The sequence below is a fragment of the Dreissena polymorpha genome, chromosome 3 (genome assembly GCF_020536995.1).
Source record: "Dreissena polymorpha isolate Duluth1 chromosome 3, UMN_Dpol_1.0, whole genome shotgun sequence".
In the NCBI taxonomy this organism is placed as follows: domain Eukaryota; kingdom Metazoa; phylum Mollusca; class Bivalvia; order Myida; family Dreissenidae; genus Dreissena; species Dreissena polymorpha.
In genome coordinates, this window is record NC_068357.1 from 17,068,697 (window position 1) to 17,095,689 (window position 26,993).

The window sequence follows — 26,993 nt, forward strand, 5'->3', positions numbered from 1 at the left end:
CTTTTTGCTTTTATTGTACGTTTAAAGGCAGACTCTTTGTGACAAAAAGTTGAGAAATAAAGTGTCGTCCCTGATTAGCCTGTACGGACTGCACAGAATAATCTGGGATGACACTTTACGCACATGCATTAAACCACCTTTTCACATAGCGTGGCCCATAAACATTATGTGTATCCTCTTTTTATGAAAGCTATTGTTCCCGATCAATAACTCGTCAAAGAATTGACCGATTTGCTTGATACTGAACATTTGCATTGGCCTTGGTATGATGCTCTGTTTAAGTTTTAAGCTACTGTTAAAACTGTTATGTACTGTTAAAACTATAATTTACCAGTGGATTTTTTTTTGTATTTTTATAGACATGTTTAGCTTAATAATGTGCATGGTTTTTGATAACAGTTGCAATTACACTTGTATTCAATAAATAAAACAGAAGAACATTCACATTTATTTAGAGTTATTTCTAATATTTTTATTTATATTTATTATAAATTGTCAGATGAATAATAACACCATGCCCAGTTGGTATATTGTACTTCTTAAATTATTTAGGAAGTACAATATACCAACTGGGCATGTTGTTATAATTCATATCACAATTTATAATAAATATAAATTTTGTGTAATAACAAGTTAACAAGCAAGTTCGTTGAATTGATATCCCCTGCCAACTTAATTTTGTTTATGGATGGGTGCACATCTCTTGATATGTCATATTTAGACACCATGGCGTTTTATATTGAAATATTGCATTGTAATTAAGGTATAGCCCTGAAAAGTAACATCATACAAAAACAACACAGGGCAATAACTCTTATTTAAAAAGTCTAGAGTAAAAGTTCTTGTGTATGGCACTCCTCATTGATATCTATACACCCATGAAGTTTCATGTTGATATCTTATATAGTTTCTGAGAAATAGCCCTGAAAAGTTTTGTTACAGACAAAACGATGGACGGACAGACAACGCCAATTCTTTATCCATCCGCCTTTGGCGGGGGATAATAAGCAACATACAATCAAAGAATGTCATCTCACTAAATAAGCACATTCAAAACTGATTTAAATTTCAGGAAACAACTGAGTGTTCGGGAATTTCATTTTTATAATTAATCTATGTTGATCTACAATACATATCATAAATTATTGTGGACAATTGATATATAATACAGAAAGGCAAAAAGCACTGACCATCAGCTCTAATGGGTGTTGGAGATCTGTACTAAGGATTCTCAAAGCCACATTAAGAAGGTGCGCTTTTAAATGTATTTTTACTTAATTATATAAAGTGTGGAGTGTATATATTGTCATTAAAAACCAGAAGTTAACCAGTAAATAAATTAAAGATTTTTGCCTATTGTTTAAATGTATATACAAAAAACAGCCCTTTTATGATGCCCCTTTCAATAATGAAGTTTTCAGCTACTGTTAAATACTGTTGTCTACCTGTGCAAGTTTTTAGTAATATTATAGACATTTTTATCATAATGATGTGTATGGTTTTTGATAACTAATTGCAATTGCAACTACACTTGTATTCAATTAATAAACCATAAAAAACATTCACATGTATTTATTATTATTTAGAAAGTACAATATACCAACTGGGCATAGTGTAATAATTCATCTGACAATTAATAATAAATCTAAATTATTAAGTTTATACGCTTCATAGAAACACTTAACACATAACATCATCACATTAAAAACCAATTTACAATTTGGGAATCAATTGAGCATTTAAGAATTTCATTTTCTTTAAAGAAACCAGTTCCTCGAGATTTTTGTTAATGTCTTTCAAAATGGCATTTCTTTCCCTTGATGCAATCAACATCTCCTCCTGAGTTTTCGTCACGCTGCTCCTACATGCTTGACATGTGGCTGCAAGTAAATAAATGTTATACATTATACTTAATTCATTAAACAAAATTATATGTTAAACAAAACATAATATTGGCACATTAATGTATCATGTGTGGTTTTTAAAAATTGTGGTTTTTAAAAATAACACAATTATAAGACGCACAAATAAGTGTACTTGACCTGGTATCGATTCTGAAAGTTACTTTATGTTTTTTTTTCTAGATTTCTGAATTTAAACTTAACATTTACGTGCGACAATAATGCCCTAATTACATCCTTCAGTTTAATGACGTAGAAAATAATTTTTAAAAATACACAGACCCACAAGTTCATACCCTGGTTAATAGGTTAATAAAGTGTAATTAAAAATGCAGCAATACTTTATCTCCATATAACCAAGAGTAAAATGACAAATTAAGAAAAAATAGAAAACATAAATTGCTACATTTTAACTGTTGGAAATATTAAGTAGTCAGGTTCACTATAATTAATAGAAACAACTAATAATTACTATTTGTTGCGTCTGTCGTTCGTTTTTTGTTTTCTAATTGTTCACAGCTGGTTGATGCAACTTGTGTTTGAGTCTTAAAGTTTTCAGTCAATTGAAGTGGTGCAACATTTTCAGCCAGTGAAACCATTTTATTTTCTGGAAAAAGAAATAAATCAACACTGCATTTGTGATTTTAACACAGTTTTGCAGAAACCATTGTAATAAATCTATGTTGATTTACAATACGTGTCATACATTATTGTCGACAACTGATACATAATACAGAAAGGCAAAAAGCATTCCTACTGAAAAGGCTTTTAAAGGTAATAAATTATGACATTGGCAAATATGGCGATCGACAGCAGAAGCCCTGAATAATGTTATATTGATAACTTAAACACATATTATTGATCACTAGATAAACATATGTTCAATAGCTGAAGTTTTAATTTATTTGCTTGAGGAGGCTGACACAATGACCTGAACAATAAACACAAAATATTACCATTGTGTGTACATGGCACTTTGTCAATTGTGCACAAAGAACTGCTATAACGTTTTCATGTTTTTATGTTGTTAATTTGCTTTACAAAGGGGAAATACTCAATTAGCAGTGATATTGTATTAAGAACTACAGATTAATTTGTAAATAGTAACATATTTATGCTATTTCATATGCTCAATTTTATACAAGAGGGTTCACAACATTTTCATGTTGTCATTGTGTCACTTAGATTAACAAGAGCATCGCAAATCGGATGCTAACGCTCGGCTGTGGGTGCATTTTTTTGTTTTTACCTTTGATCTTTACCTTTGACCTTGAAGGATGACCTTCACTTAAACTTATCAACACTCAAAATGTGCAGTTCCATGAGATACATATGCATGCCAAATATCAAGTTGCTATCTTCAATATTGCAAAAGTTATTGGCCAATGTCAAAGTTTTTGGACGACGCGGACAGCGGACGACAAGCTGGCTGACAATACCTCGGGTTTTCTTCTAAAACAGCCGAGCTAAAAACATACCATGGATTTTTGCTTTTCTTAGTCAATATGCTTTTTTGGCTAATAGCTAACATATCATGAGGATTTTTTCATCATATGCTAGTTTTTTTATGTATATTAATTATTCAGATTACCTTTTAGATTTTCTGTAAACACATCCCCATCTGCAGTCACGCCCTCAATTGATACTTTAGGGATGATGGTCAGCACCTGAGATTGTCATTAATCCATTTAAAAAGTTCCCTTCACCAAAGATGTAAAGTTCAAATAAAAATTGATATGGGATCTAGTTAGAGTCAAAAAGAAAAAAAGAACATACCTACATATGTACCTCATTGCTGGAACAAGGCTTATAGATTGTTGACAGTTAAATTTTAAAGAACTTAATCCATAATAATTTTAGTATAACTATAAAAACTTCATAGTTGCATTTTAAAATACAATTCAATATGTTTGACTTTACTGTCAATGAGTATTAATAGGCTTAGCAATTTGCAATACAGTATGGAATCAACATAAATGAATAGGAATGATTGTCTAGGGTGAAATTCATCCTTTAATGTTCACACATTAAATTTATAACTACCTTTTCTTCAAGTGGTGTCAATTTATCTGGCGCAGGTCCACCGCCAGTTTGTCCCACTTCATTCTTCAATTACTTTCTTTTGCCTTTGTTGCACTCTAATAAATATGACATTTATTTTCAATGACACATAAATGTTTTTGCATCATTAATTAACAGAATAGTTTACATCAGAGAAGCAATTAAAAGTTATTAAGACAAATACATTTCCACTGAGTCTGAGATTTAAAAAAATGCAAATGAATATGGCACATGGTAAATATAACTTTTATTATATGTATAACTCAAATGAATGAAACACAATACCCACACAAACAACTTACTTTCAGGTCTACCCATTTCCTCTTGACCTCGTGCAACGTCCATCCGGGTCCTACTGCATTTATCCTAAATTGAATTAAATAACATTAAAAACTTTATCTTTTATATTTGAGAAATAAATTATATACATCACGATACAGTAAGCAGGCACAGACATTAACATTTTACAACAGGTTGCCTACACGAGAAAACATCTTTAGCATTTTGGTTGCCCAGCTATAGAGTAAGGACCCAGAACAATGTACTGTACAAGATGTGTCATGTGAATATAATACGTTCTTGAAATCAAATATTACATAATTTAACACCAACATAGCTGACATGACAGGCTTTCAATGCATTATATCTCCTATATGTCTTATTCAAGTTAATGTGATTCTGAATGAAATCATTTCCTAGGTTAATAACTATTATTAAACTGCTTATGGTCTATACCAAAGTCGCCTTTGTGCATGGAAGAAAAAACACTACGCATTTTTGGCTCATGATTATAAAAATATGCCACACATATATTCAATCATCAATGATTCATAACCAACAAGTTTTCAACCCACATTTCAACTGTCTCCGTCCAAAATACATCCTTTTTGGCTTCCGTGACGGAAGGAGAGTGGCAGGCAAACAGAAGACTGTATCCTTCCACGCACCGGTCAACAAGAATGGTTGTTTCAGACACATTCCAATTTTTGTTTTAGTTTCTCTTAACATTAACAAATGCAGCTGCCATCCTAGTTCTGGCTACCATATCTTTAAATGTCGCTTTTTATGATTTTTGACAGGCGCGACTTTATAGTTAGGAACCAACCCCATTAGGAAAGTCAACCAGAAATTCCCGAAAAGTTGACAGTTAACAAAGACCGGTCCAAAACAGCTTTTAAATGCAGTTATTGGCCCAAAATCAACCACTTGATCGGAAATATTGACATTTTTCACATTTAACTGATATACTCTTTCACAAAATACTATCTTAAACATTTAAAATTTATCTATTCTGCTCTTACATATCGAGAAAAACAGTGATGTGACAGACTTTCTAGAAATGCGAATCTCCCGAGATTTCACGGTCATATGACGTTATTTCTATTTTTAGTAACATACCATGTGCTCAAGTGTTTTCAAATTCAGAATGACAATTCCCGGTTTTTTGCCTGGGGCGAAGCCCCTAGGCCATAGTTCTAATACCGATTTTTGAGACAAGCTGACTTGGCTGGCTGCCAAAACAATCACGAATGAATGAATTTGTGAAAGTCCGATTTACCACTTGGCGGTCATTCATGCGCAATCAAAGAAGACGGACCTATACAAACAAATAGGTCCCTGCTAAGAAGTTCTCCATTACCCGCATTGTAAATACAGAATATCACTATATAACATGACAGTGTTATAAAACGTGTAAAAAAGTATTATTGAAGCAAAATTGCTAACCATTGGGTACGACATAGTTTTTATTATTGTTTGCATATTCATGCGAGAATAAGTTCCTCACTTGACGTTCTAGGCAGAAATTATACGAGTGTCTACGGAGACAGTAAGAAGATTTTTTACTGATACATTTTTGTAAGGTATTAGCACTCTAATGAACTTCGTGAAATATCGCATTCTTTCGTACATATCCGTCACTCCGAACGCTGGACTGTGCGGAAAACTAAGTATATTCTATAAAAACGCTATGAAATACTAAATGTAGGACCCGCTAAATACAATGACAACAAGTATGGCCGACATTGTACCTGACAGATTGGGTCGTTGAAAGAAAAAAGCAATTTGCTATATTGAAAGAGAACAATTAATAAAAGTGTTATTATTGTTCATATTAATGTGACTGGAGTTAATGATAAACACCGACTAATGCATGGCAATGTTGATATTTATGAAGAAAACGATTCCTGTAAATACAAATGTCAAACTTGAAAATTTTGACCACTGTGAAGAATAACGTTTAGAACCCGTGTCATTTACAAAATTTAAAATTGTTCTTGAGCAGTAAAAGGGGATAAAGTGGATTTATGATTGTGTGATGACTGTAGCCATGTGAACGGGTTATCGTACGGTAAAAACCCATCACTTAAAGAAGAGTCTTCAACTTTTTAAGAAAGGAATGCCTTGTTTTGCTATCAACACAAAGCTCGGAACAGGAAAGTACATGGATTACAGTATGCAATATTTTTTTCAAGTATAACAGTTTCATTATTCATAATTGGAGTTCATGCGAGAATAAGTTCCTCACTCTACGGTCTCTAACTACCGTTTCGCGGAGTTTGTCAAAACAAGAGCAACTTGTTTGCCATTAATAATAGTTTTACTTTGAACTTTAATACATGTAAAAAAATATTATTGAATCAAAATTGTTAAGCATTGGCTACGGCATAGTTTTTATTGTTTACATATTCATGCGAGAATAAGTTGCTCACTTGACGGTCACTAACTACAGTTTCGCGGACTTTGTCGAAACAATAACAACTTGTTTGCCATTAACGTTGAACTATAATCTAAACCAATAAAAATAATTCAGTGGAACTTTAATTTTCCGTATTTCTCTTGATTTTTACATGATTTAAATTAACCTCAGCTTTAATAACAATGAATACAGTAGGGCACAGTCGACAGTGACAATTTTCGGATAAACTTCTTGGTTTTTGTCAAAGGTAAATTAAAATAAGTTTTTCATTTGATTTTCTCATAAAAAAAATCAAAGTTGGTCTTAAAAGATGGAATTTCATGTTAAATGAATCTATTACACCAATCATGATGTTTGTATGAGCCGTTTTAGCGGTCATAACGACGATTTTAGACGCTGTTTATGTGTCTGTTTGCCTAGGTAGTTGTCAAAATCTTAAACACTTCTCAATTTATCATTTGTTGTTGAACTTTTCTATAATGACAATATTAACATTTCGTTGAACAATTTACGGGCATATATTCCATTAGACGTATTCTACTTTCATTTTATGTACTTAAAATTATTGTTTTACATTTTACAGACTGTGAACTGAGCAAGGTTGTATTAAAAAGTAATATCAAATTTATGTTGCAAATCTTTGTGCAATCTCACAATGACAGGTTAGCGATGACAATTCCATGCGAAATGATAGCATGAATGCATATGTCAGGAATGTGTTTAATTACAATGTTTATTTGATTATTTTTATTGGTACATATTTAAATGTTTCTATTCTTGTAAAAATTTATAGTTTTGGATGTCAATATTAATGGTTGTGTTCATGATCAAGTTTAACATGAAAGCAATGATGATCTAAGATTCATAACAACAAATAAAGAAAGTAGAAAGAAAAAAATATCTTTCTCATAAAGCACGACCAACTACACAAATATGTTGTAATGCTTTTGAAACTTTATATTTTCAATGAATTGTCAGACATTACCAAGAGCGTGCAGCTTAAGAAAACTGATTAAATGTTCTCAGTCAATATGTATCTGGACTATCGGAATAACGTTAAGATTGTATTAAGATGTAATACTTCAGCAGACCTTTGTTTTCATTGTCATATATTATTTTCAACTATAACACAATCATACATAAATATTTTGCTATATTTTATTTATTCAGGGACAGAACCTACTACCTGGTAGTTTCAATGATGAACTATCATGATATAGGGCTAAAAGATGGATGTGCCAAATCCACCTCATGAAAAACAGATTGGGCAAAAGTGGAGTGCGAACACTAAATGATGTGCTGCTAAATATCAGGTTTGATATGATTTACACCTTGCATTGTTTACACTGCACGTTCATGTATACCATGTGACTTTAAGATCTGTGTTGGGAGAATAAGGCGCGACCCAGATAACATTTTTAAGGATGTCTTTTTAAATTATTTCACCATTTGTAATGGGATAATGTCGAGAGCTCGCTCATTCGTGAGAGTGTTCTATAGATTTTATGATTTTTTTTAACAAATAAGTAATTTTCAGTAAAGTGCAATCGCGCGTTTGTAATATGAAGTCCCAACACTGATCCGACATTTTTCTAACCGTTCAAACGCGTCATTGCACATTACTGGAAAAATACTGATTTGTTAAAAAAAAACATGATACCTATAGAAAACTCTCACGAATCAGCCGGCTCTCGACTTTATCCCATTTAAAATAGTGAAATATTTAAAAAGAAATCCATGAAAATGTTAACTGGGGTGCGCTTTATTCTCCCAACAAAGATGGTTAACCTTTATGGTGTTAAGTATGGATACTATTTTTTAATATTAAACATTGACAATATACTATTCACTATGCATAACTTGAGGGTTCAGATTGTATAATGTACCAAGCAATAATCTGTTTTTCGTCTTGATTATATAATTTTAATAATATTTCTTGTGTTATTTTCACATACATGTAGATTAAGTTAAATAAGCATTAAGGATTAACTAAAACATGACATGGTTTTCAATTTCAATAAATTGTTGACAAGCCTATGGTATCTACTGGTGATATGTAATTTTTATGTGTCTGTTTAAGGTTTCTAATCAGGCATTTTTATTTTAATTATTGCAGATTTTACAAGTGAATTCGGCAAATCCTGATGCAACCTGGGCTTACCAAGTTTACTGACAGTTTGGACTCTGTGTGGATGATAATATGGACAATATATTGTGTTCATGTTGTGTTGTGATAGACATTTTTTAACAGATAAGATTTTTTAATACAGACTTAACAGGTGATTTTTCTTCAAAGAATAAATACAATACTTTTTTATTGATGTGCATGAATTTGAGTACAAAATATCAACAATGTGTATCTTGTGTTGTTTTTCCAATCAGTCTGTCATCCATAGGTAATATATTAAGTATGAGAAGGGAATATTTTAGTTTTACATTTTTGTTGTTTCAGCACACCATGTCAGATACATGAAAATATTTTTTATGCCCCCAACGGGCGGCATATAGTTTTCGCACTGTCCGTCTGTCAGTCTGTCTGTCCTCCGTAACACTTTTCGTGTTCACTCTCTAATTCAAGTAGTTCTAATCCGATCTCCAAACTTGGTCAGAAGTTGCATCCGGATAATGTCTAGGTCAAGACGAACATGGGTCATGCTGGGCCAAAAACTATGTCATAGGGTCACTTAGTGCGTTTCAAGCATTCAGCATGGTGTCCGCTCTTTTATTCAAGTAGTTTTCATCCGATCTTTCCCAAACTCTGTCAGAAGTTGTATCGACATAATGTTTACGCCAAGTGTGAACATGGGGCATGCCGGGCAAAAAACTAGTTCACTGGGTCACTAAGTGCGTTTTAAACATTCAGCTTGGTGTCCGCTCTCTAATTCAAGTAGTTTTCATCTGATCTTCACCAAACTTGTTCACAAGTTTTATCTAGATGGTCTCTAGGCCAAGTTCGAACATGCATGCAAAGAATTGACAGAAAAAAACATCTACAAACTGCAGCAGATGACATATGTAACAAACAAAATACAAATATTGAACACCTGTTATGTAGCAAACTAAAAGTTAAATAAAATAAAGGCGATGTATATCTCAAAAACATTTGCACACTTATGCTTTTATGTAGTGACAAAGTTACAGTTGGGGGCATCCGTGTCGTGTGGACACATTTGTTTGATTAATGATAAACAACTCATTCATAGTGATCTAACTATAAAATGTTCTTTACACGATAAGAAATACATTGTATTGTATGCCTGCTAATATTGTGGTCTTAAAATAATATCACTAATACTGTTGTAGTTCATTTAAACATCAAGATATGTGATGTTAACGTATGTGTTCATGTTATGTTTGTATTTTATTTATTTTTATATGTTAATGAATATTTTGGTGTTTAAAGTTCAATCTATAGTGAATTAATTAGTGACGTGTGCCATTAAATATGTAGTGCTTGTTGCTTTTATTTTGTTTAAGTTGAAAATCATGTTTTTGAATCTCTACGTATGAAATGCACTAGGGAATTTGGTTTGACACTTATGCGAAGATTAATAATATATTATCTTCAAATACATTGTTGGTCGCAAACAGCATGTATACGCAATCCACAAATTACTGTTCCCATAGCAACTGTTAACTTAATGCAGTTTGTCTACTTAATTTTATCAATCATGGAACAAAATTGAATTGCTAAATAAACAAAATAATGTCTGGCTGTACAGACACACAACACAAATTGTATCATGAGGAGTTATTCGTTTTAGTTTTAAGTTCATAGCTGTACAAAATGTTCAATTTCTGAATACACACCTTTTTCCAGAAAATGTGCATATATTTATGTATATAATAAACATGTTAATGATGTTCCATATCTGTCCAGAACATATTTTGTTGATTTTCTGTGCCTTTTTTGGCTTAAATTCTTTAAAATAGTAATAAATATGAAAAAAAGAACATTTTTTGTTCCCATGGCAACCATGAGTATTTACGGATTAATTTTAGTACAATTAATTCCGTACTTTGAAATAAATTATGTTCATCCAGATACGCGATCAATGGAGATATTATCAACACAAACTGATCAGCATAACAAGTACCGATACTGGTTGAATAAGGACGTCATTTCATCCAAAACGGGCATTCAGCATTTATGACACACAAAAAGTGACAGACCCAGATGGGTCATAATCTCGTTCCCAGCCACATATCTTCATCGCCTATGTAGGATGGCCATGACTTATTGATCGACTATCCATTGTGACTTACTGAAAAATGCAGCTGCAGCCTTGATTTTTATAAACCTGTTTATAATAATGCATACACATACTAAATCAATAAAAAACTTCCGACAAAACGTCTTCTTAAAACAAGATAGTTTGACTATGTATAAAGATATTGACAACTATATACATAGTCGAACTATCTTTATGCCCCCCTTCGAAGAAGAGGGGGTATATTGCTTTGCTCATGTCGGTCTGTCGGTCGGTCGGTCGGTCGGTCTGTCGGTCCGTCCACCAGGTGGTTGTCAGACGATAACTCAAGAACGCTTGGGCCTAGGATCATGAAACTTTATAGGTACATTGATCATGACTCGCAGATGACCCCTATTGATTTTGAGGTCACTAGGTCAAAGGTCAAGGTCACGGTGACCCGAAATAGTAAAATGGTTTCCGGATGATAACTCAAGAACGCTTAGGCCTAGGATCATGAAACTTGATAGGTAGATTGATCATGACTCGCAGATGACCCCTAATGATTTTCAGGTCACTAGGTCAAAGGTCAAGGTCACAGTGACCCGAAATAGTAAAATGGTTTCCGGATGATAACTCAAGAACGCTTAGGCCTAGGATCATGAAACTTGATAAGTAGATTGATCAGGACTCGCAGATGACCCCTATTGATTTTGAGGTCACTAGTTTTTTTAAGAACTAAACTTCTTCCCAAGCACACTAAATCTAGCCCCAGGCCTTGAGCGCCTATGGCGCTTTGATTTAGATTATTCTGACTTGTTTTGTAAACAAATTGTAGTGTAAATACAAACTCAAGGTAAATATTATTTAAAACTACCTGATTCACACTGAAATAAGTCTTATAACCCACCAGACGTAAGTTGTTAATCACAAATAATAGATTTCAGAAAACGAAAGTAATGTGTACAATTTCAGCAAAAAATGTCAAGGTCGATCCGAAAGTATCCAAATGAAAACTCGTCACGTGACAAAGCGACAATGGCGTCAAAATTGTGAATTTCAGACTGATGAGAGTTATTTTCATCTATTGTAAGATGCATTTTAAACATTTGAACCTTAAAATATTTCCCGATGCAGTAATTTATATTCATTCACCAATATACGTAGAAAGGTATCCAAGAAAATTAGCTTTCTTTGATTTATAGCGTGACATAAATATGTTACGACTCTGGTTGACTTTCGATACGGGGTTGGCTTCAGCGTACAGGTATGTCAATACTATATAAACTGTACGCTGAAGTTTCTTTAGCTACTGCTATTCTTGTTGTGCGTTGTTTTCGTCTGCTGACAGACCGCGCGAAAATTACGTCATGCATTTTTTTCAGACTGTGTCACTATGTTTATCGGTTACAAAATACGTATATTTATGTAGTCGTATTTTATGTATGGTTCCTTTACGATTTCGTTGATGAAACGGAATTTATGTAACTAAAGTCGTAAACGACTACATAAATCTCGATACGTAATTTACGATCGTATACAAATCGTAAATATTGATGAAACGGCCCCCAAGGATGGAAGCACGCCAGGAAACTGGACCTAGGACGGCTAATCACCCGATAGCAGATATCCTTCGACAGGAGTCATCACGGCTAGTGGGCTGCTGGAATGTTAGGACACTCTACCAGACCGGAAAGCTAGCCCAAGTGTTGAAGAAGATGGAGAGTTATGGAATCAGCTTGTTAGGAGAAAGTGAGGCGAGATGGACAGGCACTGGAAAAAGACAGCTTGCATCAGGACAAACCATAGCCTTCTCAGTAAGATCAGAAGACCAGCATGATCAAGGAGTAGCACTGATTATAGACCAAGAAGGACACAAAACCCTGATAGAGTGGAAGCCTATCAACGAAAGACTCATGTCAGCAAGATTCAACTCTGCATATGCTAAACTCACAACTGTAGTTTGCTATGCATCGACAGAAGTTGCGGAAGATACAGCAAAAGACGCCTTCTACAACCAATTACAAAAGGTCATTTAATCAACACCAATACATGATGTCCTTCTTGTATTAGGCGATTTGAATGCGAAAGTCGGACAGGACAATACAGTAAAGGAATCCACAATGGGCACACAGGGATGCGGAATAAGTAATCACAATGATGAGAGATTGGTAGAGCTATGCGAAGAACACAACATGGTTATTGTGGGCACCATTTTTCCACACAAGAACATCCATAAGGTAACATGGAAATCACCAGATAGACAAACCGATAACCAGATTGACCATTCATCATCAACAGGAGATGGAGGGGCAGTTTGCGAGATGTAAGAGCGATGTGGGGAGCAGATGTTGGCAGTGACCATACACTCGTCATAGCCAAGAGTGGAAGTAAAAGTTGAAAAGAGTCAAAAGAAAAGGAGAACAAAGAATTCCACGCCTTGATGTAGGAAAACTCAAAGATCTAATGGTCAAGAGAAACTTCCAAATTGAGCTGAAGAATGGGTTTAGTCTGTTTAATGACCAGCAGGAAAAATATGTTAGTTCATTCAACCAGGAGATTCTTGAAGCTGGACTGAAGATTCTTGGCTCAGTACGAAGGATGAAGGAACAATGGATATCCCAGCAGACATGGAGCAAGATTGACGAACGGAAGGAGGTGAAGAAGTTGTTGTTGCAGACAAAGTCAGAGCGGATAAAACAGCAGCTGAAAGACACTTATGCAACCTTGGACAGAGACGTGAAAAGACATGCTAAAGCAGACAAGAGGAAATTTATTGACAATCTGGCAACTGAAGCCGAAAATGCACCCGCACGGCAAGATATGGGCACGCTGTATAGGATCACAAAGATATTGGTAGGAGGATTTACTTCCAAAGAAGTTCCAGTGAAGAATGTGCAAGGGGAAATTGTTTCCACTGACGTAGAAAAATTGAGTTGTTGGAAAGAACACATTAAGAGAGTACTCAACAGTGCGGATCCATCCACTAAAGCAGTTATCGCTCCTGCAGAAATCCCACTTGACATCAATACAGAGCCAACAACTATGCAAGAGATCAGACAGGCCACCAAGAAGTTAAAGAATGGAAAATCCCAGTTATAGACAGGATACAAGCAGAGTTGCTTAAAGCGAAGGAACAGATAACTCCTACAGTACTTGCTAGTTTACTCCGGAAAGTAACAGCACATGATGATTGGAAGGTGGGACTAATAGTGAAACTGCCGAAAAAAAAGGTGACCTTACAGACTGCAACAATTGGAGAGGTATAATGCTGCTGTCAATGACCAGTAAGATCTTTAGCAGAATTGTGCTTGACAGAATTTCAGCTTGTGTAGATAAACTTATGAGGAAAAACCAAGCCGGTTTCAGGAAGGGTAAGTCATGTTCAGATAAGATTTTCACACTTCGACAAATCATCGAGCAAAGTTACGAGTGGGACGCAACCGTTTATGCGAATTTTATTGACTTCCAGAAAGCATTCGACAGCGTGAACAGGCCAGCATTAAGGAGGATTTTAGCCCGTTATGGAATCCCAGACAAGATTATCTCTGTCATCAAGATGCTTTATTCAGATTTCAATGCTAAAGTAATCTAACAACAACTCTCACAGAAAACCTTGAGATCAGGACAGGCGTGAAGCAGGGGCGTGTATTGTCACCTCTACTATTTTCTTTGTGCATCGACTGGCTGATGAAGGAAACCACTAAGGATGCAGTCAAGGGACTCCAGTGGACGTTCACAGAAACACTGGAAGACCTTGATTTTGCTGACGACATCGCGCTTCTCGCTCAACGCATCCAAACAAAGACGGACAAGCTAGATTCTCTTGGGAAGCAGATTGGCCTCAATATCAACGTAAACAAAACAAAAGTTATGAGAATAAACGCCAAAACAGAGCAACCAGTTACCATCAACAATTGCGCTATTAAAGAAGAAGTTGAGTTTTTGTTTCTTGGGAGTAAAGTCAGAAGTGACGGAAATTCAGAAGAAGATGCAATTACAGATTATCCAAAGCCAGAGGTGCTTATGCGGCATTACGGAACATCTGGAAGTCCTCCAAGCTAAATTATACCACCAAGACTAATGTACTTTCAGTCCTGCTGTATGGTTCAGAGTCACGGAAAGTCACAAAGTTTATCTGCCTTAAGCTTGATGTCTTTCAAAGAAGGTGTCTCAGGCGGATTCTCCAAATCCTCTGGCCAAACACTGTATCCAATACAGCACTCCACCGCAAAACAGGCACAACCCAAATATCAACACAGATCAAGCGCAAAAGATGGCGCTGGATTGGTCATGTTCAAAGGATGTAGGATACAGCCATTCCTAAGGTTGCAATGCAATGGACACCGATCGGACGTAGAAAAAAGAGGTCGACCAAAAGAGACATGACGCCGGTCAGTTGAAAAGGAGTTGAGAAAGGAAAATTGGAGCTGGGGCCAGGTACGGACATGGGCAACCGGGTGCATTGGCGAGCTTTGGTGGAGGCCTTATACCCCAATAGGCGCGAAGAGGATTAAGTAAAGTAATTTAAATATCCATCATATGCATCTGTTGACTATTTATAAACCTGAAAATTATAAAGCGTTGCAACGCGAAGAGATTGAATAATTTGAAGAGTTCTGTTGTTTTGTTGTTGTTATATTTTGTGACACTTCGAGGATTGCTTATATAAAGTATAACATACATCAATCATTGTATGAGCATGTATGGCCAAGTGGTTAACGCATTAGACTTTTACTGCAGGGGTCAGTGGTTCGAGCCCAGTTGAGGTTTACTTTTTTCTTTCATTTATTTGATTCTATTTTTTTCACTGGAGCTTTTTAGATCCCATGTTTACATTCATCAGTATAAAGCATTTAATGACAAACTTCAATATCTGCCAAATTCTGAGAAAATATCCTTCTTATATTACAATAATGTAGTTTATGCTACCCGGGGATTAATAGAGAAATATTAGTGAATTAAAACAGATAATTCAGTTTTTTAAACAGTGAAAATATACAGTGAAAAAAGAGATAACTTTCACTGTTTAATTTTGTCGTTTAATAACGTTGCGATGTCATTATTTCAGGAAAATACAAAAATATTCATTTGTAAGCATAAAATAAACAGAAAAGTTGTTGGATATGATAGAATATTGATTTTACTACTCGTGATCATAGAAAAGATATATTTTCACTCGTTGATGTGCCAACCGTGAAAATAGTATTTTCCACAATAACTCGTTAATTAAAGTCGCTATTCCACCAAATCTAACAAATATCCTCTTTATGTCTAAACAAATGCGTTAGTATATCTATTCTCCTTGCCTAAAAACACACTGTATTTTGCTAATATGCTACTAAATGGTGTTTTTGCCAGTGTTGTATTGTCCTTAGATATCTGAGCGTAATGCACTGTTTCTTATATGCACATATTACATGCAACTGCCGTAGAAGATATATTTTATTAGCATGTAATTTACATCGACTGAATTGTTAATTATGTAACTGATAAATGATAAATATGCGTGCAAGATGTCGTCTGTTTAAAGTTGCCAAGTACCGTAATTACTCCAAATTTTCGGACACCCAATCTTTTGGCCAAAATAATTATTTTTCGTGACTCTTATTTTTCGGACATGCGAGTTTTCGTCTATCATTTATGACTCTTAATTTTCTGACAGCAGTATTTTACCAGATTTCGGCACTGCATTCGCTTATCTTTTGACACTTTGATCATGGGGTTTAACAAACGGATTAAGGTAAAAAAAATCTCTTTTTTTATATTCAATACAAGACATATAATGTATACATGTATATGATCATAAAAACCAAGTGATACCATGTAGCAGTAATAATGTTCAAAAACATATTATACAATATATGCTAATATATAATTTTTTGACCTTGTTGTTTTCTTTTGATTAATCAAAAAAGGTTAATATTTATTTATTTATTTATTTGGTTGTTTGTGATAGGTGTTTAAAAAAAATATAAATAAAGATGAGTTGCAAGAAAGCAAACTGGACTTGTTTATGAAAGTTTAATGTGTTTCCATTTTTGTTCAAATATATGAAGTGTATCATTGTTGAGGGCTATTTTTTTCAATTTAAATCTTCAGTTTTAAATAATTGATAAAACAGTTCATTGTGGGTGTTATTTTTCTGTATTTCATACTGAATATGAAATATTTCATTAATATAATTATGTAATTCACAGTTTTATTATTCTCTTGTATTTTGAAGGTATTTACCCCTAAACTGATGTCCAAGAGAGATAGTTTAACATTTAATTGTTGTATCTCTAGGAAGGTAGTCAATTGATTCCATTGAGATTGAATATATTTACACTCCCAGAAAAGGTGCTATATTGTTTCAATATGTTCACTACACATATTACATAGATTTGTATTGGATAGTTTGCACTTAAAAAAGATATTTATTTGTAGTTATTATTCTTTGTATTTATATTGAAAGTTTCTCAGTGTGCTATCAGTAGTTGATTTATGTCATGACAAATATTTGTTTCCAATTAAATTCTGTGTTTCCGAGAAGGTTTTGCCATTTAGACGCATGCATGAGGACAATGGACCATAGCATTTGCGTAATTGGGTACATAACCATGTATACCAGTAGAACACAATCGCTTCACCCAAAAGCATTTGATTGATACCTTCCTATGAAGGAAGCAGTATGTTTAATGTTTTTACTTGTTATGTATCATTTCAGACACGTGTATAAAGCAAAGCTGTGAGGTTGTTTTTATTTTTTTTTTGCTCCCGGATCGAATGATCGGGGGTATATTGTTTTTGGCCCGTCTGTCATTATGTCTCCAAACTTTAACCTTAATGAATTACTTTTGCAATATTGAAGATAGCAACTTGATATTTGGCATGCATATGTATCTCGTGGAGCTGCACATTTTGAGTGGTGAAATGTCAATGTCATCCTTCAAGGTCAAAGGTCAAATATATGGCTTCAAATCGGCGTCCAAACTTTAACATGGTCATAACTTTTGCAATATTGAAGATAACAACTTGATATTTGGCATGCATGTGTTTCTCATGGAGCTGCACATTTTGAGTTGTGAAAGGTCAATGTCATTCTTCATGGTCAAATGTCAAATATATGGCGTCAAAGCAGCGCAAAAGGAGGGATTGTTTTTCTGACAAACACATCTCTTATTTATAGTAGAAACACTATTGTGCATTGTTGTATTGCTTTTATTTCACTATAATTATAATTTTCCGACATTTAATTTTTATCTCTAAGTTTTCGGACATAATCATTAATTTTTAATTGTCCGAAAACTTAGAGTAATTTCAATTTCGACGTGGCGAGGAGTGCAAACTCGAATTTGTTAAAATGGTTTTCATTGTTTATTTTCCTTAAAAATCAATAACGAAAATATAATTGTAAATATATGTACATGTATATATTTCAAGTGGTTTATCAATAAGTATGTTTACATGCATAGCTAAGCTACAACTTATAAAAAGCGGATAATACTGAGCCCGTTGATAAACTGATGTGCGAAATAAAAGTCAATGCAAAACATTCATACTAATGATACATTTGGGTATACAATACATTTATATAAAGAAGTGAAACTCCAGTTGCTCCGTTAGTGCTTTCTTTTTATACACAAGTTCATGGCCCTTTATTTATGGCAAGTGACCAATTGCCAAAACAGTACGGCACAATACGAAACAACATACACACATAGTAGAATAAAGCTGGGGTCGCCGCCTTGGAACGGTCTGTGCAAAGCACTGTGGGTTTAAACCGGTTTAACCGGTATGTATAAATCAGTATGGTTTAAGGAGTGGTTTCAGCGCTAGACTTTTACTCCCAGGGTCAGTAGTTCGAGCCCATCTGTAGATTACCGTACTTTTTTTCTTTTTTTAATTTCATTTTTGTTTTATACTGTAAATCTTTAGTTCCGATGTTTACATTTATAAAATTAAAACATTTAATGACAAACTTCAAAATATGCCGAAATTTGTGAAAATTTCCCTTTAAAGCGTGATATTGGAATTGTTAAAAGAAATGAAGATATATGATTAAAAAAAGAAAAACAATATCGATAATCATAATTATTTTGCTAATTTAATATTCGATTCCATTTCCAAGCGTTGTACACACGGTTATAATAAAAAGACAAAACGCTAAAAAGCTAAAACAAACATTGATAATAATAAATGAAAGTGGAAAATAATAAATAGCATGCTTCAACACATGTCCATTTTCTGCAAACCGAGCAGGGGTGTAGCTTGAATAATCAAAATTGACATTCGGTCATTTTGACAAAATTCGCTAGGACAAATATACATTTTAGACACAACCGTTATCCATTCCCACTGCTCTTTTTGACATTATTCAACACAGGGTGGTGGTATTGTTTTACATATTATAAAACTTCATTGTGGTCAAATTGACACAACTTAACCCATTTATGCCTAGCGTCTAGAAAAAAGGCATTGGCAAACAGCGTAGACCCAGATGAGACGCTGCATGATGCGGCGTCTCATCAGGGTCTGCGCTGTTTTCTTAAATGAATTTCTGTAAGTAATATTCTAAATATAGAAATTTATATACTAGAAATCCCTAAATTTGAAAATATATTGATCCAATTTAGAAGGATGGGAGAGTCCACTAGATATAAATGGGTTAAAAACTAGAAACTTGAACAACGTGAACATTACCAGACTGCGTTCAATGGCTCTGTAACGATCGTGCAGACAATGGTTTTATGGATTCAAACGTTCTTTTTGTGTGCATATACCACATGATCGCCATAATTCCCGAATTGTTCAAGCATGAGCAATGATATGTGTGGAACTATTTACGTCGTGACTATTTCAACCTAGAAACATTCATCCATCGAGGTCGCTTTTTTTATTAGTTTTTCTCGCGTAATCGCGTTGAAAGATTACACGTGTACTCCATAACTCTTCTCGCAGGGTAAACACAGTGTAAGATTGTTAGAAAGTGAACGATTTACTTACCTCGCATAGTATTAGTTTACTTCTTCATTACTTTCCACTTCAATTATACTTTTCATTGTCAACAGATTTGTCTTTTTTATCGAGCATGATAATCAAGTTAAAGTGAAGCTCTATGGAAACTTTGACTAGACTTAACAAGTCAGCTCATACTGACATTTTTGTCCTACGAATCGCGAAATATAAAGTGACTAAACACTCAATTTAATAAAATATGACGTGATTTCTGCATGTAAATTGCACTTCTGGGGTACCATTTAAAACAAATTGTTCCTGAGTATTTTTTTTGTTACAAAATAACACAGAGTACCTAAGGCCCAAACGGTATAAACGGCACATTCGCCTCATGGTGACCGGGATCCGACTTTTGGGACGACAGGGAATGCCTAAAGGGTCGGTAAATGCCCGGCGATTCGGGAAGCGGGTGTGGACGATGATGAGGGTGGTCGGTATCTGATTCATGTGACGAATGCGACCCTTGCCTAAATAACGACGGTCGGTACAATCCGGGATTCTCGGGAAGCGAGTGTGGACGATGAAGAGGGTGATCGGCGTGCGACTTTAGCGACGTTAGGGAATTCGACCATGGTCTGAAGTCCGAGGGTCGGTACAAGCCGGGAGATTCGGGGAGTGGGTGATGGCGATGGAAGGAGGAGCTCGGGGAAGGTGAGGTTGGGGTTGGGACTGGCGACTGTGGCTGCTTTGGGAGTTTCGGACGACGGCAGCACCAGATGAGGAAGATGCAGCCAGATACCGCGATTACCGCGAATATTAAAATCATGATCCAGTACCACTTCAGTCCGCCATCAGTGGACATGATTGACGCGGCACTTCCGCAACTGTTTGTTTCGTCTGGTTACGCTCGAGCCTGCGGTGCCTGTAATTGGATATGTACTTGCTGCGTCATGTTTCAAACGTGTAATTGTATTCTATACAATTATTGTATTCACATGTTCTACTTGTAAGTTAATCCAACAAATAAAATTAACAGTATCATCGTCTTTGTATCTTAGAAATCCATATAAGACTTAAGCAAATACAATCAAAATAACATGTTCAGCACAATCAAACCAGAAACAGGTGTATAAACTATGCCTTTAAAATGCCATTATGTACGGCAGAATTCTCAAGATTATCCTTATTACTATGTATACATAGCAAACGGCTTACTAACACGCTAACAGACAGCAACTGAGTTACTTGCACGCGAACACACAGCAAACAATTATATAGAAAGTCAACATATGGCAAGCGAATTTGATATATCAAAAGCTGAGTAACCAAAGCATCATAACGTAGTCCACTAAAGTATGCAACGAGTATATATTTTTATTCCACAACTATATTATTTAGCAGAAGGAAACTCTTGGTGTCGTTTAAACTTGTGCTTTACATGCCTACCAGCTCTTGCACTGTTCATGTACATAGCGGGCTACTTTTTTGGTCTTTCACTTCTGGGTTAAAGCAGTCATATGCAGCTATACGTTTTAACTCTTTTAAATGTAACGCCATCCTCAGTTCAATATATATGCATGAATTAATCGAATACATTTTAAAATCTTAACACCTGAAACGGTCCCGGATTTAACTCGGTGCCGGCCATAAAGAGGAGAATACCAATGCCGAAAACGCCAACCACCGGAAGTGTGTCTAGATCCAAAATATCAATCTCTTGCACGACAGTTACATTGTGAGAGCCAGGAACGACAACTCTGCGTGGAGATTGCTAAAATATACCCAGACCTGACCGTAAAACACTCGATTCTAGCTCGGTACGTTCCGATGTCCACCATGATTATAGCATCGAATTGTACAGTGCGACGCTTTATTTAATATACATATACGGATTTTTCAAATCATTTTGCTGAGCCATTTTGGCATCAATTGAAGATATTAAATTGAAACAATTATCTGCCTCAACATGAACCAATTTTACTCAATGACAATATTTGTTTGAGAATGTCATAGTGCCTTAAGTTCATTAAATTGCCTCAATTTCTTATATAGATCTTATATTTTGACATAAATTTTCATTTTTTCCCTGTTATCTCAACATTTCTCTGCAAATTTTAGCCGAGGCGACTGCCTCGGTGTTCGTCAGCGTGGCTACGACGCTGTAAATTAATGTGTCGTTTAATAATAATAATAATAATAGACGTGAGTTATAAGTACAATACAGCGTTTATTATTATTGATGTTTTCCTGAATGCAAAATAAATCGCCAAACAACACACGCTTTTTTACGATGCTGGAACAGCATCGTCTAAGGTATGATAACAATAAAAAAATTCTTCACAATGGCGACCTATGTAAAAAACTGAGCCAGTCCGATTGAGATAACTCGATTTTTCTAATCGAAATACCACGACCTCGTTGATTTTCATTGATAACATTCTCCTAGCAGAGTTGTCGTTCGTGTTTCAACATTCAACAATGGCCGCCCCCATGAGAGTCTCGAGTCAAAACTTTCTTACTGCATAAATTGGCTTTTTTCGCTATTTAGAAGCTGTCATTTATGAGATATGAATTATTTATTCACTAAATCTCCGCTATTGAAAACAATGGATGGAATTCGAAGGATATATTCGATGTGAATGGATCACTTTCTACAACAATGGCTTCGCCCATGAGAGACTTGATAACACTCGTGTCAAAAAAACTTTCTTACAGCTGAAATCGGCTTGTTTCGCTATTGAGTAATGCAACAATAAATGGAATTCGAAGGATATATCCAATGTGAATGAAGCACTTTATGGATCTCGACAGCTTGACAAGGCAAAACTGGCATACTGATGATACTGGTAATTTTAGTTATCAATTTAAGTCACATTTGCTTTATAAATTTTGTTCGAGCATTTTGCGACTTATTGAATGGCTATGATACCCGAAATCAACATGTCATATGGGATTTGCATATCACCAAGCTGTCCTGAAAAACAACATTGAGTACAAACTCTTTACTCAAATTACTGGTTTGTATCAATTCTTTCTTCTTTCTATTTTAGTAGTTGATATCATTATAGTCCAAATAATTAGACGTACTTTACCGTTTAGTCCATGTATATCGACCTAATATTTATAGGAGTAGATATTAATTATGTTAAAGGGGCCTTTTCACAGATTTTGACATGTTTTGAAGTTAGTCATTAAATGCTTTATATTGATAAATGTGAACATTGGATCTTAAAAGCTCCAGTTAAAAATCCAGAATAAAATTCTTTAAAAAAAATTAGTCCGCAGCAGGGCTGAGCGGCTCGAACCAGTGACCCCCTTAGTCCTGGAGTAAAAACGCATTAGCCTGCTCAACTATTCTGCCAAGTATAAATGGTTGACGTATTTTATACCTTATATAAGCAATCTTCGTAGTTTCACACAATTGAACAACACCAACATAACTCTCCAAATTATTCAATCGTTAAAAGATGCATATAATGGCTATATTAGACCATGGTAAATGTTCAGTAATACTGTTTCCGTTTCCTAAAAATAACATAACTAAAACGAAAATGTGCGAATCCGATACAACTTTTTTCAATTTTTGTCAATTTTCCAAAACGTGAAAAGATCCCTTTAAAGTTAAAGTGATAGTATGGGCATTTTGCACTGTTGAATTGAGCTGAAAAGAATTAACAGATCAAAAGAGTTAGTTAAATTGTGGTTATTGATCAATTTTCTGCAACTCATCTTGCTACCAGTTGTTTATAAAAATATATTTTATATTCGATATTCGTACGTGACCCACCCAGTCCTGTAAGCCGAAATGATCCGTAAAACAAAATTGTGTCTTTGTGTCGTATGAACGAATCTGCACTAAAACTAAATTTAGGTTCAAAACGCACATGCATGATCAGTTGTCAAATGAAAGTACGGTCGATATTCAAATGCATTATTTTTCTTTTTCCGGGATATTGTTTAAGTATGTTGATGCTGCATTAAGTGAATATGAAGTGCAAACACCAACAAGGGACAAAATTGTCACAAAACCAGGTTTTGATTGTGAAAAAAAAATCTGATAAAGGGAGAAAACTCAAACTGAACTTTTGAAATGACCAAAAAAATTAACCCCCTTTGTAAGTTTTTTTTTTTTTTAAATCTATTTTTAGTCGTGGCGACCTTGACATTGGAAATATTGACGTGATTCTTTCGTGGGACACACCGTCCCATGATGGTGAACAAATGTGCCAAATGATTTTAAAATCTCACAATGAATGACATAGTTATGGCCAGGACAAGCTCATTTATGGCCATTTTTGACCTTTGAACTCAAAGTGTGACCTTGACCTTGGAGATATCGACGTAATTATTTCGCGCGACACACCGTCCAATGATGGTGAACAAATGTGCCTAATGATTTTAAAATCTGACGATGAACGACATAGTTATGGCTCGGACAAGCTCATTTATGGCCATTTTTGACCTTTGAACTCAAAGTGTGACCTTGACCTTGGAGATATCGACGTAATTATTTCGCGCGACACACCGTCCAATGATGGTGAACAAATGTGCCAAATGATTTTAAAATCTGACAATGAACGACATAGTTATGGCCCGGACAAGCTTATTCCGCCAGCCCGCCAGCCCGCCAGCCAGCCAGCCAGCCCGCCAGCCAGCCAGCCAGCCCGCATTCGCCAATCTAATAACCAGTTTTTTCCTTCGGAAAACCTGGTTAAAAATAAACAACGGTTGCGATAGACACCTTTAAACTGTTAGATGCCCATGATATCACTTTAAATGAACTGTATCCCAGTAAAAGAGACATTAGGGCGATTGTGGCCAGTTTAGATCCAGTTCAGCCTGCAGTTGCTTGAAAGCTGTTTGCTTAAGAGCGGTTTTCTGACAATGACAAATAGTTTAATTGGATACTGATTAGACTGCCCTTTTCCTGTGACCTGTCTAATTAAATTCAGAAGCCTGGTAACAGTTTAACGTTAACTTCTACTTCGTACTTCCTACAGTCAATTGCTGACTATTACAGGAAGGCCTATTATAGGCAGATGTGGACATTGTCGAGTCCGTTTCCTGAGAAGAACCAGTACTTGGTGTCTGTGGAGGAGATAATGAGATTGCTCCCCGAGTAGGGAGCGAACCCACGAACTCCCGATCGCTAGGCGGACACCTCATCCACTACACCACCGCGACCTTAATGTTCCCAGTGTGTCAGACCAGGGCCTGGATTTTGAAATCTAGGACATGCAGGTTCAGAAGATGTCATTTACGATTATATATATTTTTTCAAACGCATACAAATGCATACACATATAAAAAGTAAAATGCACCAAGTCAGAAGGCATTTGACTTCGGCTGCTGCCTTGGCACACCAGGTGTTTCGGTTGCAGTAGTTTGATGGACTCACTACTTGGATGTGTTGTTACATTATTTACAGTATATCAAACAGTATTTAGCATGAACCAATGATTGTTTCAAACATAAATAATTGATGTAAAATGCTTGAAGGAGTAATATTTAAGGTTTAAGAAGGCATATTCTTTTTGTTTTAAACGATATCTTTGAAAATTATATTTTTTATGAATATTTTGGAAACAAGGGGTAACGCATTTAAAAAAAATGTAATTAATTTTCTGACAAAAAAATGGTACCATGAGTAGCATGAAACAATATTTTTTTAAACATTTGTAATTGATGAAAAATGATTGCAAAAATAATAGCTAGGGTCTAATTAAGCCTTTCTTTTTTTAATAGGTTACTCTGAAAATTATAGTTTTCATGATTTTGTTTTTGCAACAAGGGGTTATGAAATTTAAAAAAATGTTACTGGATTTTAAGACCCAAAACTGGTACTATGATAATACTATGATGCACTTCGCCAAAACATTTATAATTATATTGTTTATTCTTGAAAATTTATTTCCCCTTTTCACTAAAAATAACACTTTGATCAGAAAATTCATATATAATGTTTACTTTTATTTTCAAGAAGCATAATGCCTCAATGCCTCTTTTTAGTTGTATTCAGCCACAAGTTCTTGTCAGCCACTTAAGTGATATATGTTGCCTTTCTTTTACTAAATGCAAAATAATTCTACACTTTGAGACATTCATAAAATAGTTTATGTCTTTACAACACCGACAGCTAATAAATTTATATATCAAGTACTTCCATACTAACAGGACCATTCTAGGCGGGCAACCTAGCAACCTTAATTTGTTCATATCTTCCTATCAATCTGTTATATGTGTTATGAATCATTTGTTCGGAGTACATTTAATGTCTGTTATAACTTTTAAATAATTCAATGTTCAAAGTGATATTGTTATTGACCGATAAACCAACATACTGATTAAAAGGGAATATTTTATTAATTATTTGCATTTTATCTTACATAAAAAATATTTGCCTAAATGTTTTTCAAACTATAGAGAAATCTATATACAATTAATAATTGACGACGTTTATCAAAAAAAATATTTATGAAATGGAACTTTACAGATAAAAATAAATAATGCAAGTTTTATCAGATATTCGTAATAATTTCCAATATAATTGAGTGTCTGAGCAATGTGGGTGAATGAATATATCGGATAAAACGAACACTTGTCTACACTTGAATTATGATTTATTTTTCAATATTTTATGCACTTAAGTTTAGCCTTAATGCGTTTTTATAAGCATTTATAGACAGTGTCCCTCCCCAAAATCAAGGAATTATTACTTGTCATTCATTTGTGTTATGGTATACAATATTTTTGTGGTAGAATATTTGAGAAAAACATTAGAAACGAAACTTGTCAGTGATGACATTTTCCATATGGTTATGGAAATTACCGATCGTCGGTTTCCGAAAAACAATACGTCGCGGTTTCCAAAAATATGATGGTTGTGCCCAAAGATTTTGGTGTTAATGAACATTACTGGTTTATATTTAAATAATTTCGATTCTCATTTGATTAATAGGTAATTTCAAGATTGATAAATTGACATATGCAAGCTATTCTTTTGTTTTGCATATGTCTGTCGATACATCTGTACAATCGGTAATTTCCGTAACCACTCGTTAAATTGTAGCAGACACAAGTTTAAATAAAAAAATAAATATGTTTTACACTAATATTGTAGTGAGCTGGTTTTTAAGTACACAAATTGTTTACCTTTTAAATACTTGTGTGTACAGTGACATTCGGTTGGTCTGGTGTTTTTAC

General features: G+C 34.7%; 1 protein-coding gene and 2 long non-coding RNA genes across 3 annotated transcripts in view; 1 reads left to right on the top strand and 2 right to left on the bottom strand.

Moving 5' to 3' along the window:
• Positions 1-26,993, top strand: part of LOC127873120 (uncharacterized) — a 192,871-nt gene that overhangs the window by 107,378 nt on the left and 58,500 nt on the right. The gene's annotated exons all lie outside the window — the stretch shown is intronic.
• The window catches only part of LOC127873125 (uncharacterized), a 54,606-nt gene continuing 29,170 nt past the window's right edge, over positions 1,558-26,993 (bottom strand). The window contains exons 2-6 of the long non-coding RNA XR_008045986.1: positions 4,265-4,328; positions 3,945-4,039; positions 3,493-3,568; positions 2,374-2,508; positions 1,558-1,880 (exon numbers count right to left, since the gene is read on the bottom strand). This is a non-coding gene — a long non-coding RNA (uncharacterized LOC127873125). The remainder of the gene's footprint in view (positions 1,881-2,373; positions 2,509-3,492; positions 3,569-3,944; positions 4,040-4,264; positions 4,329-26,993) is intronic.
• LOC127873127 (uncharacterized) overlaps positions 18,197-26,993 on the bottom strand; it is a 33,504-nt gene continuing 24,707 nt past the window's right edge. The window contains exon 3 of the long non-coding RNA XR_008045989.1: positions 18,197-20,712. This is a non-coding gene — a long non-coding RNA (uncharacterized LOC127873127). The remainder of the gene's footprint in view (positions 20,713-26,993) is intronic.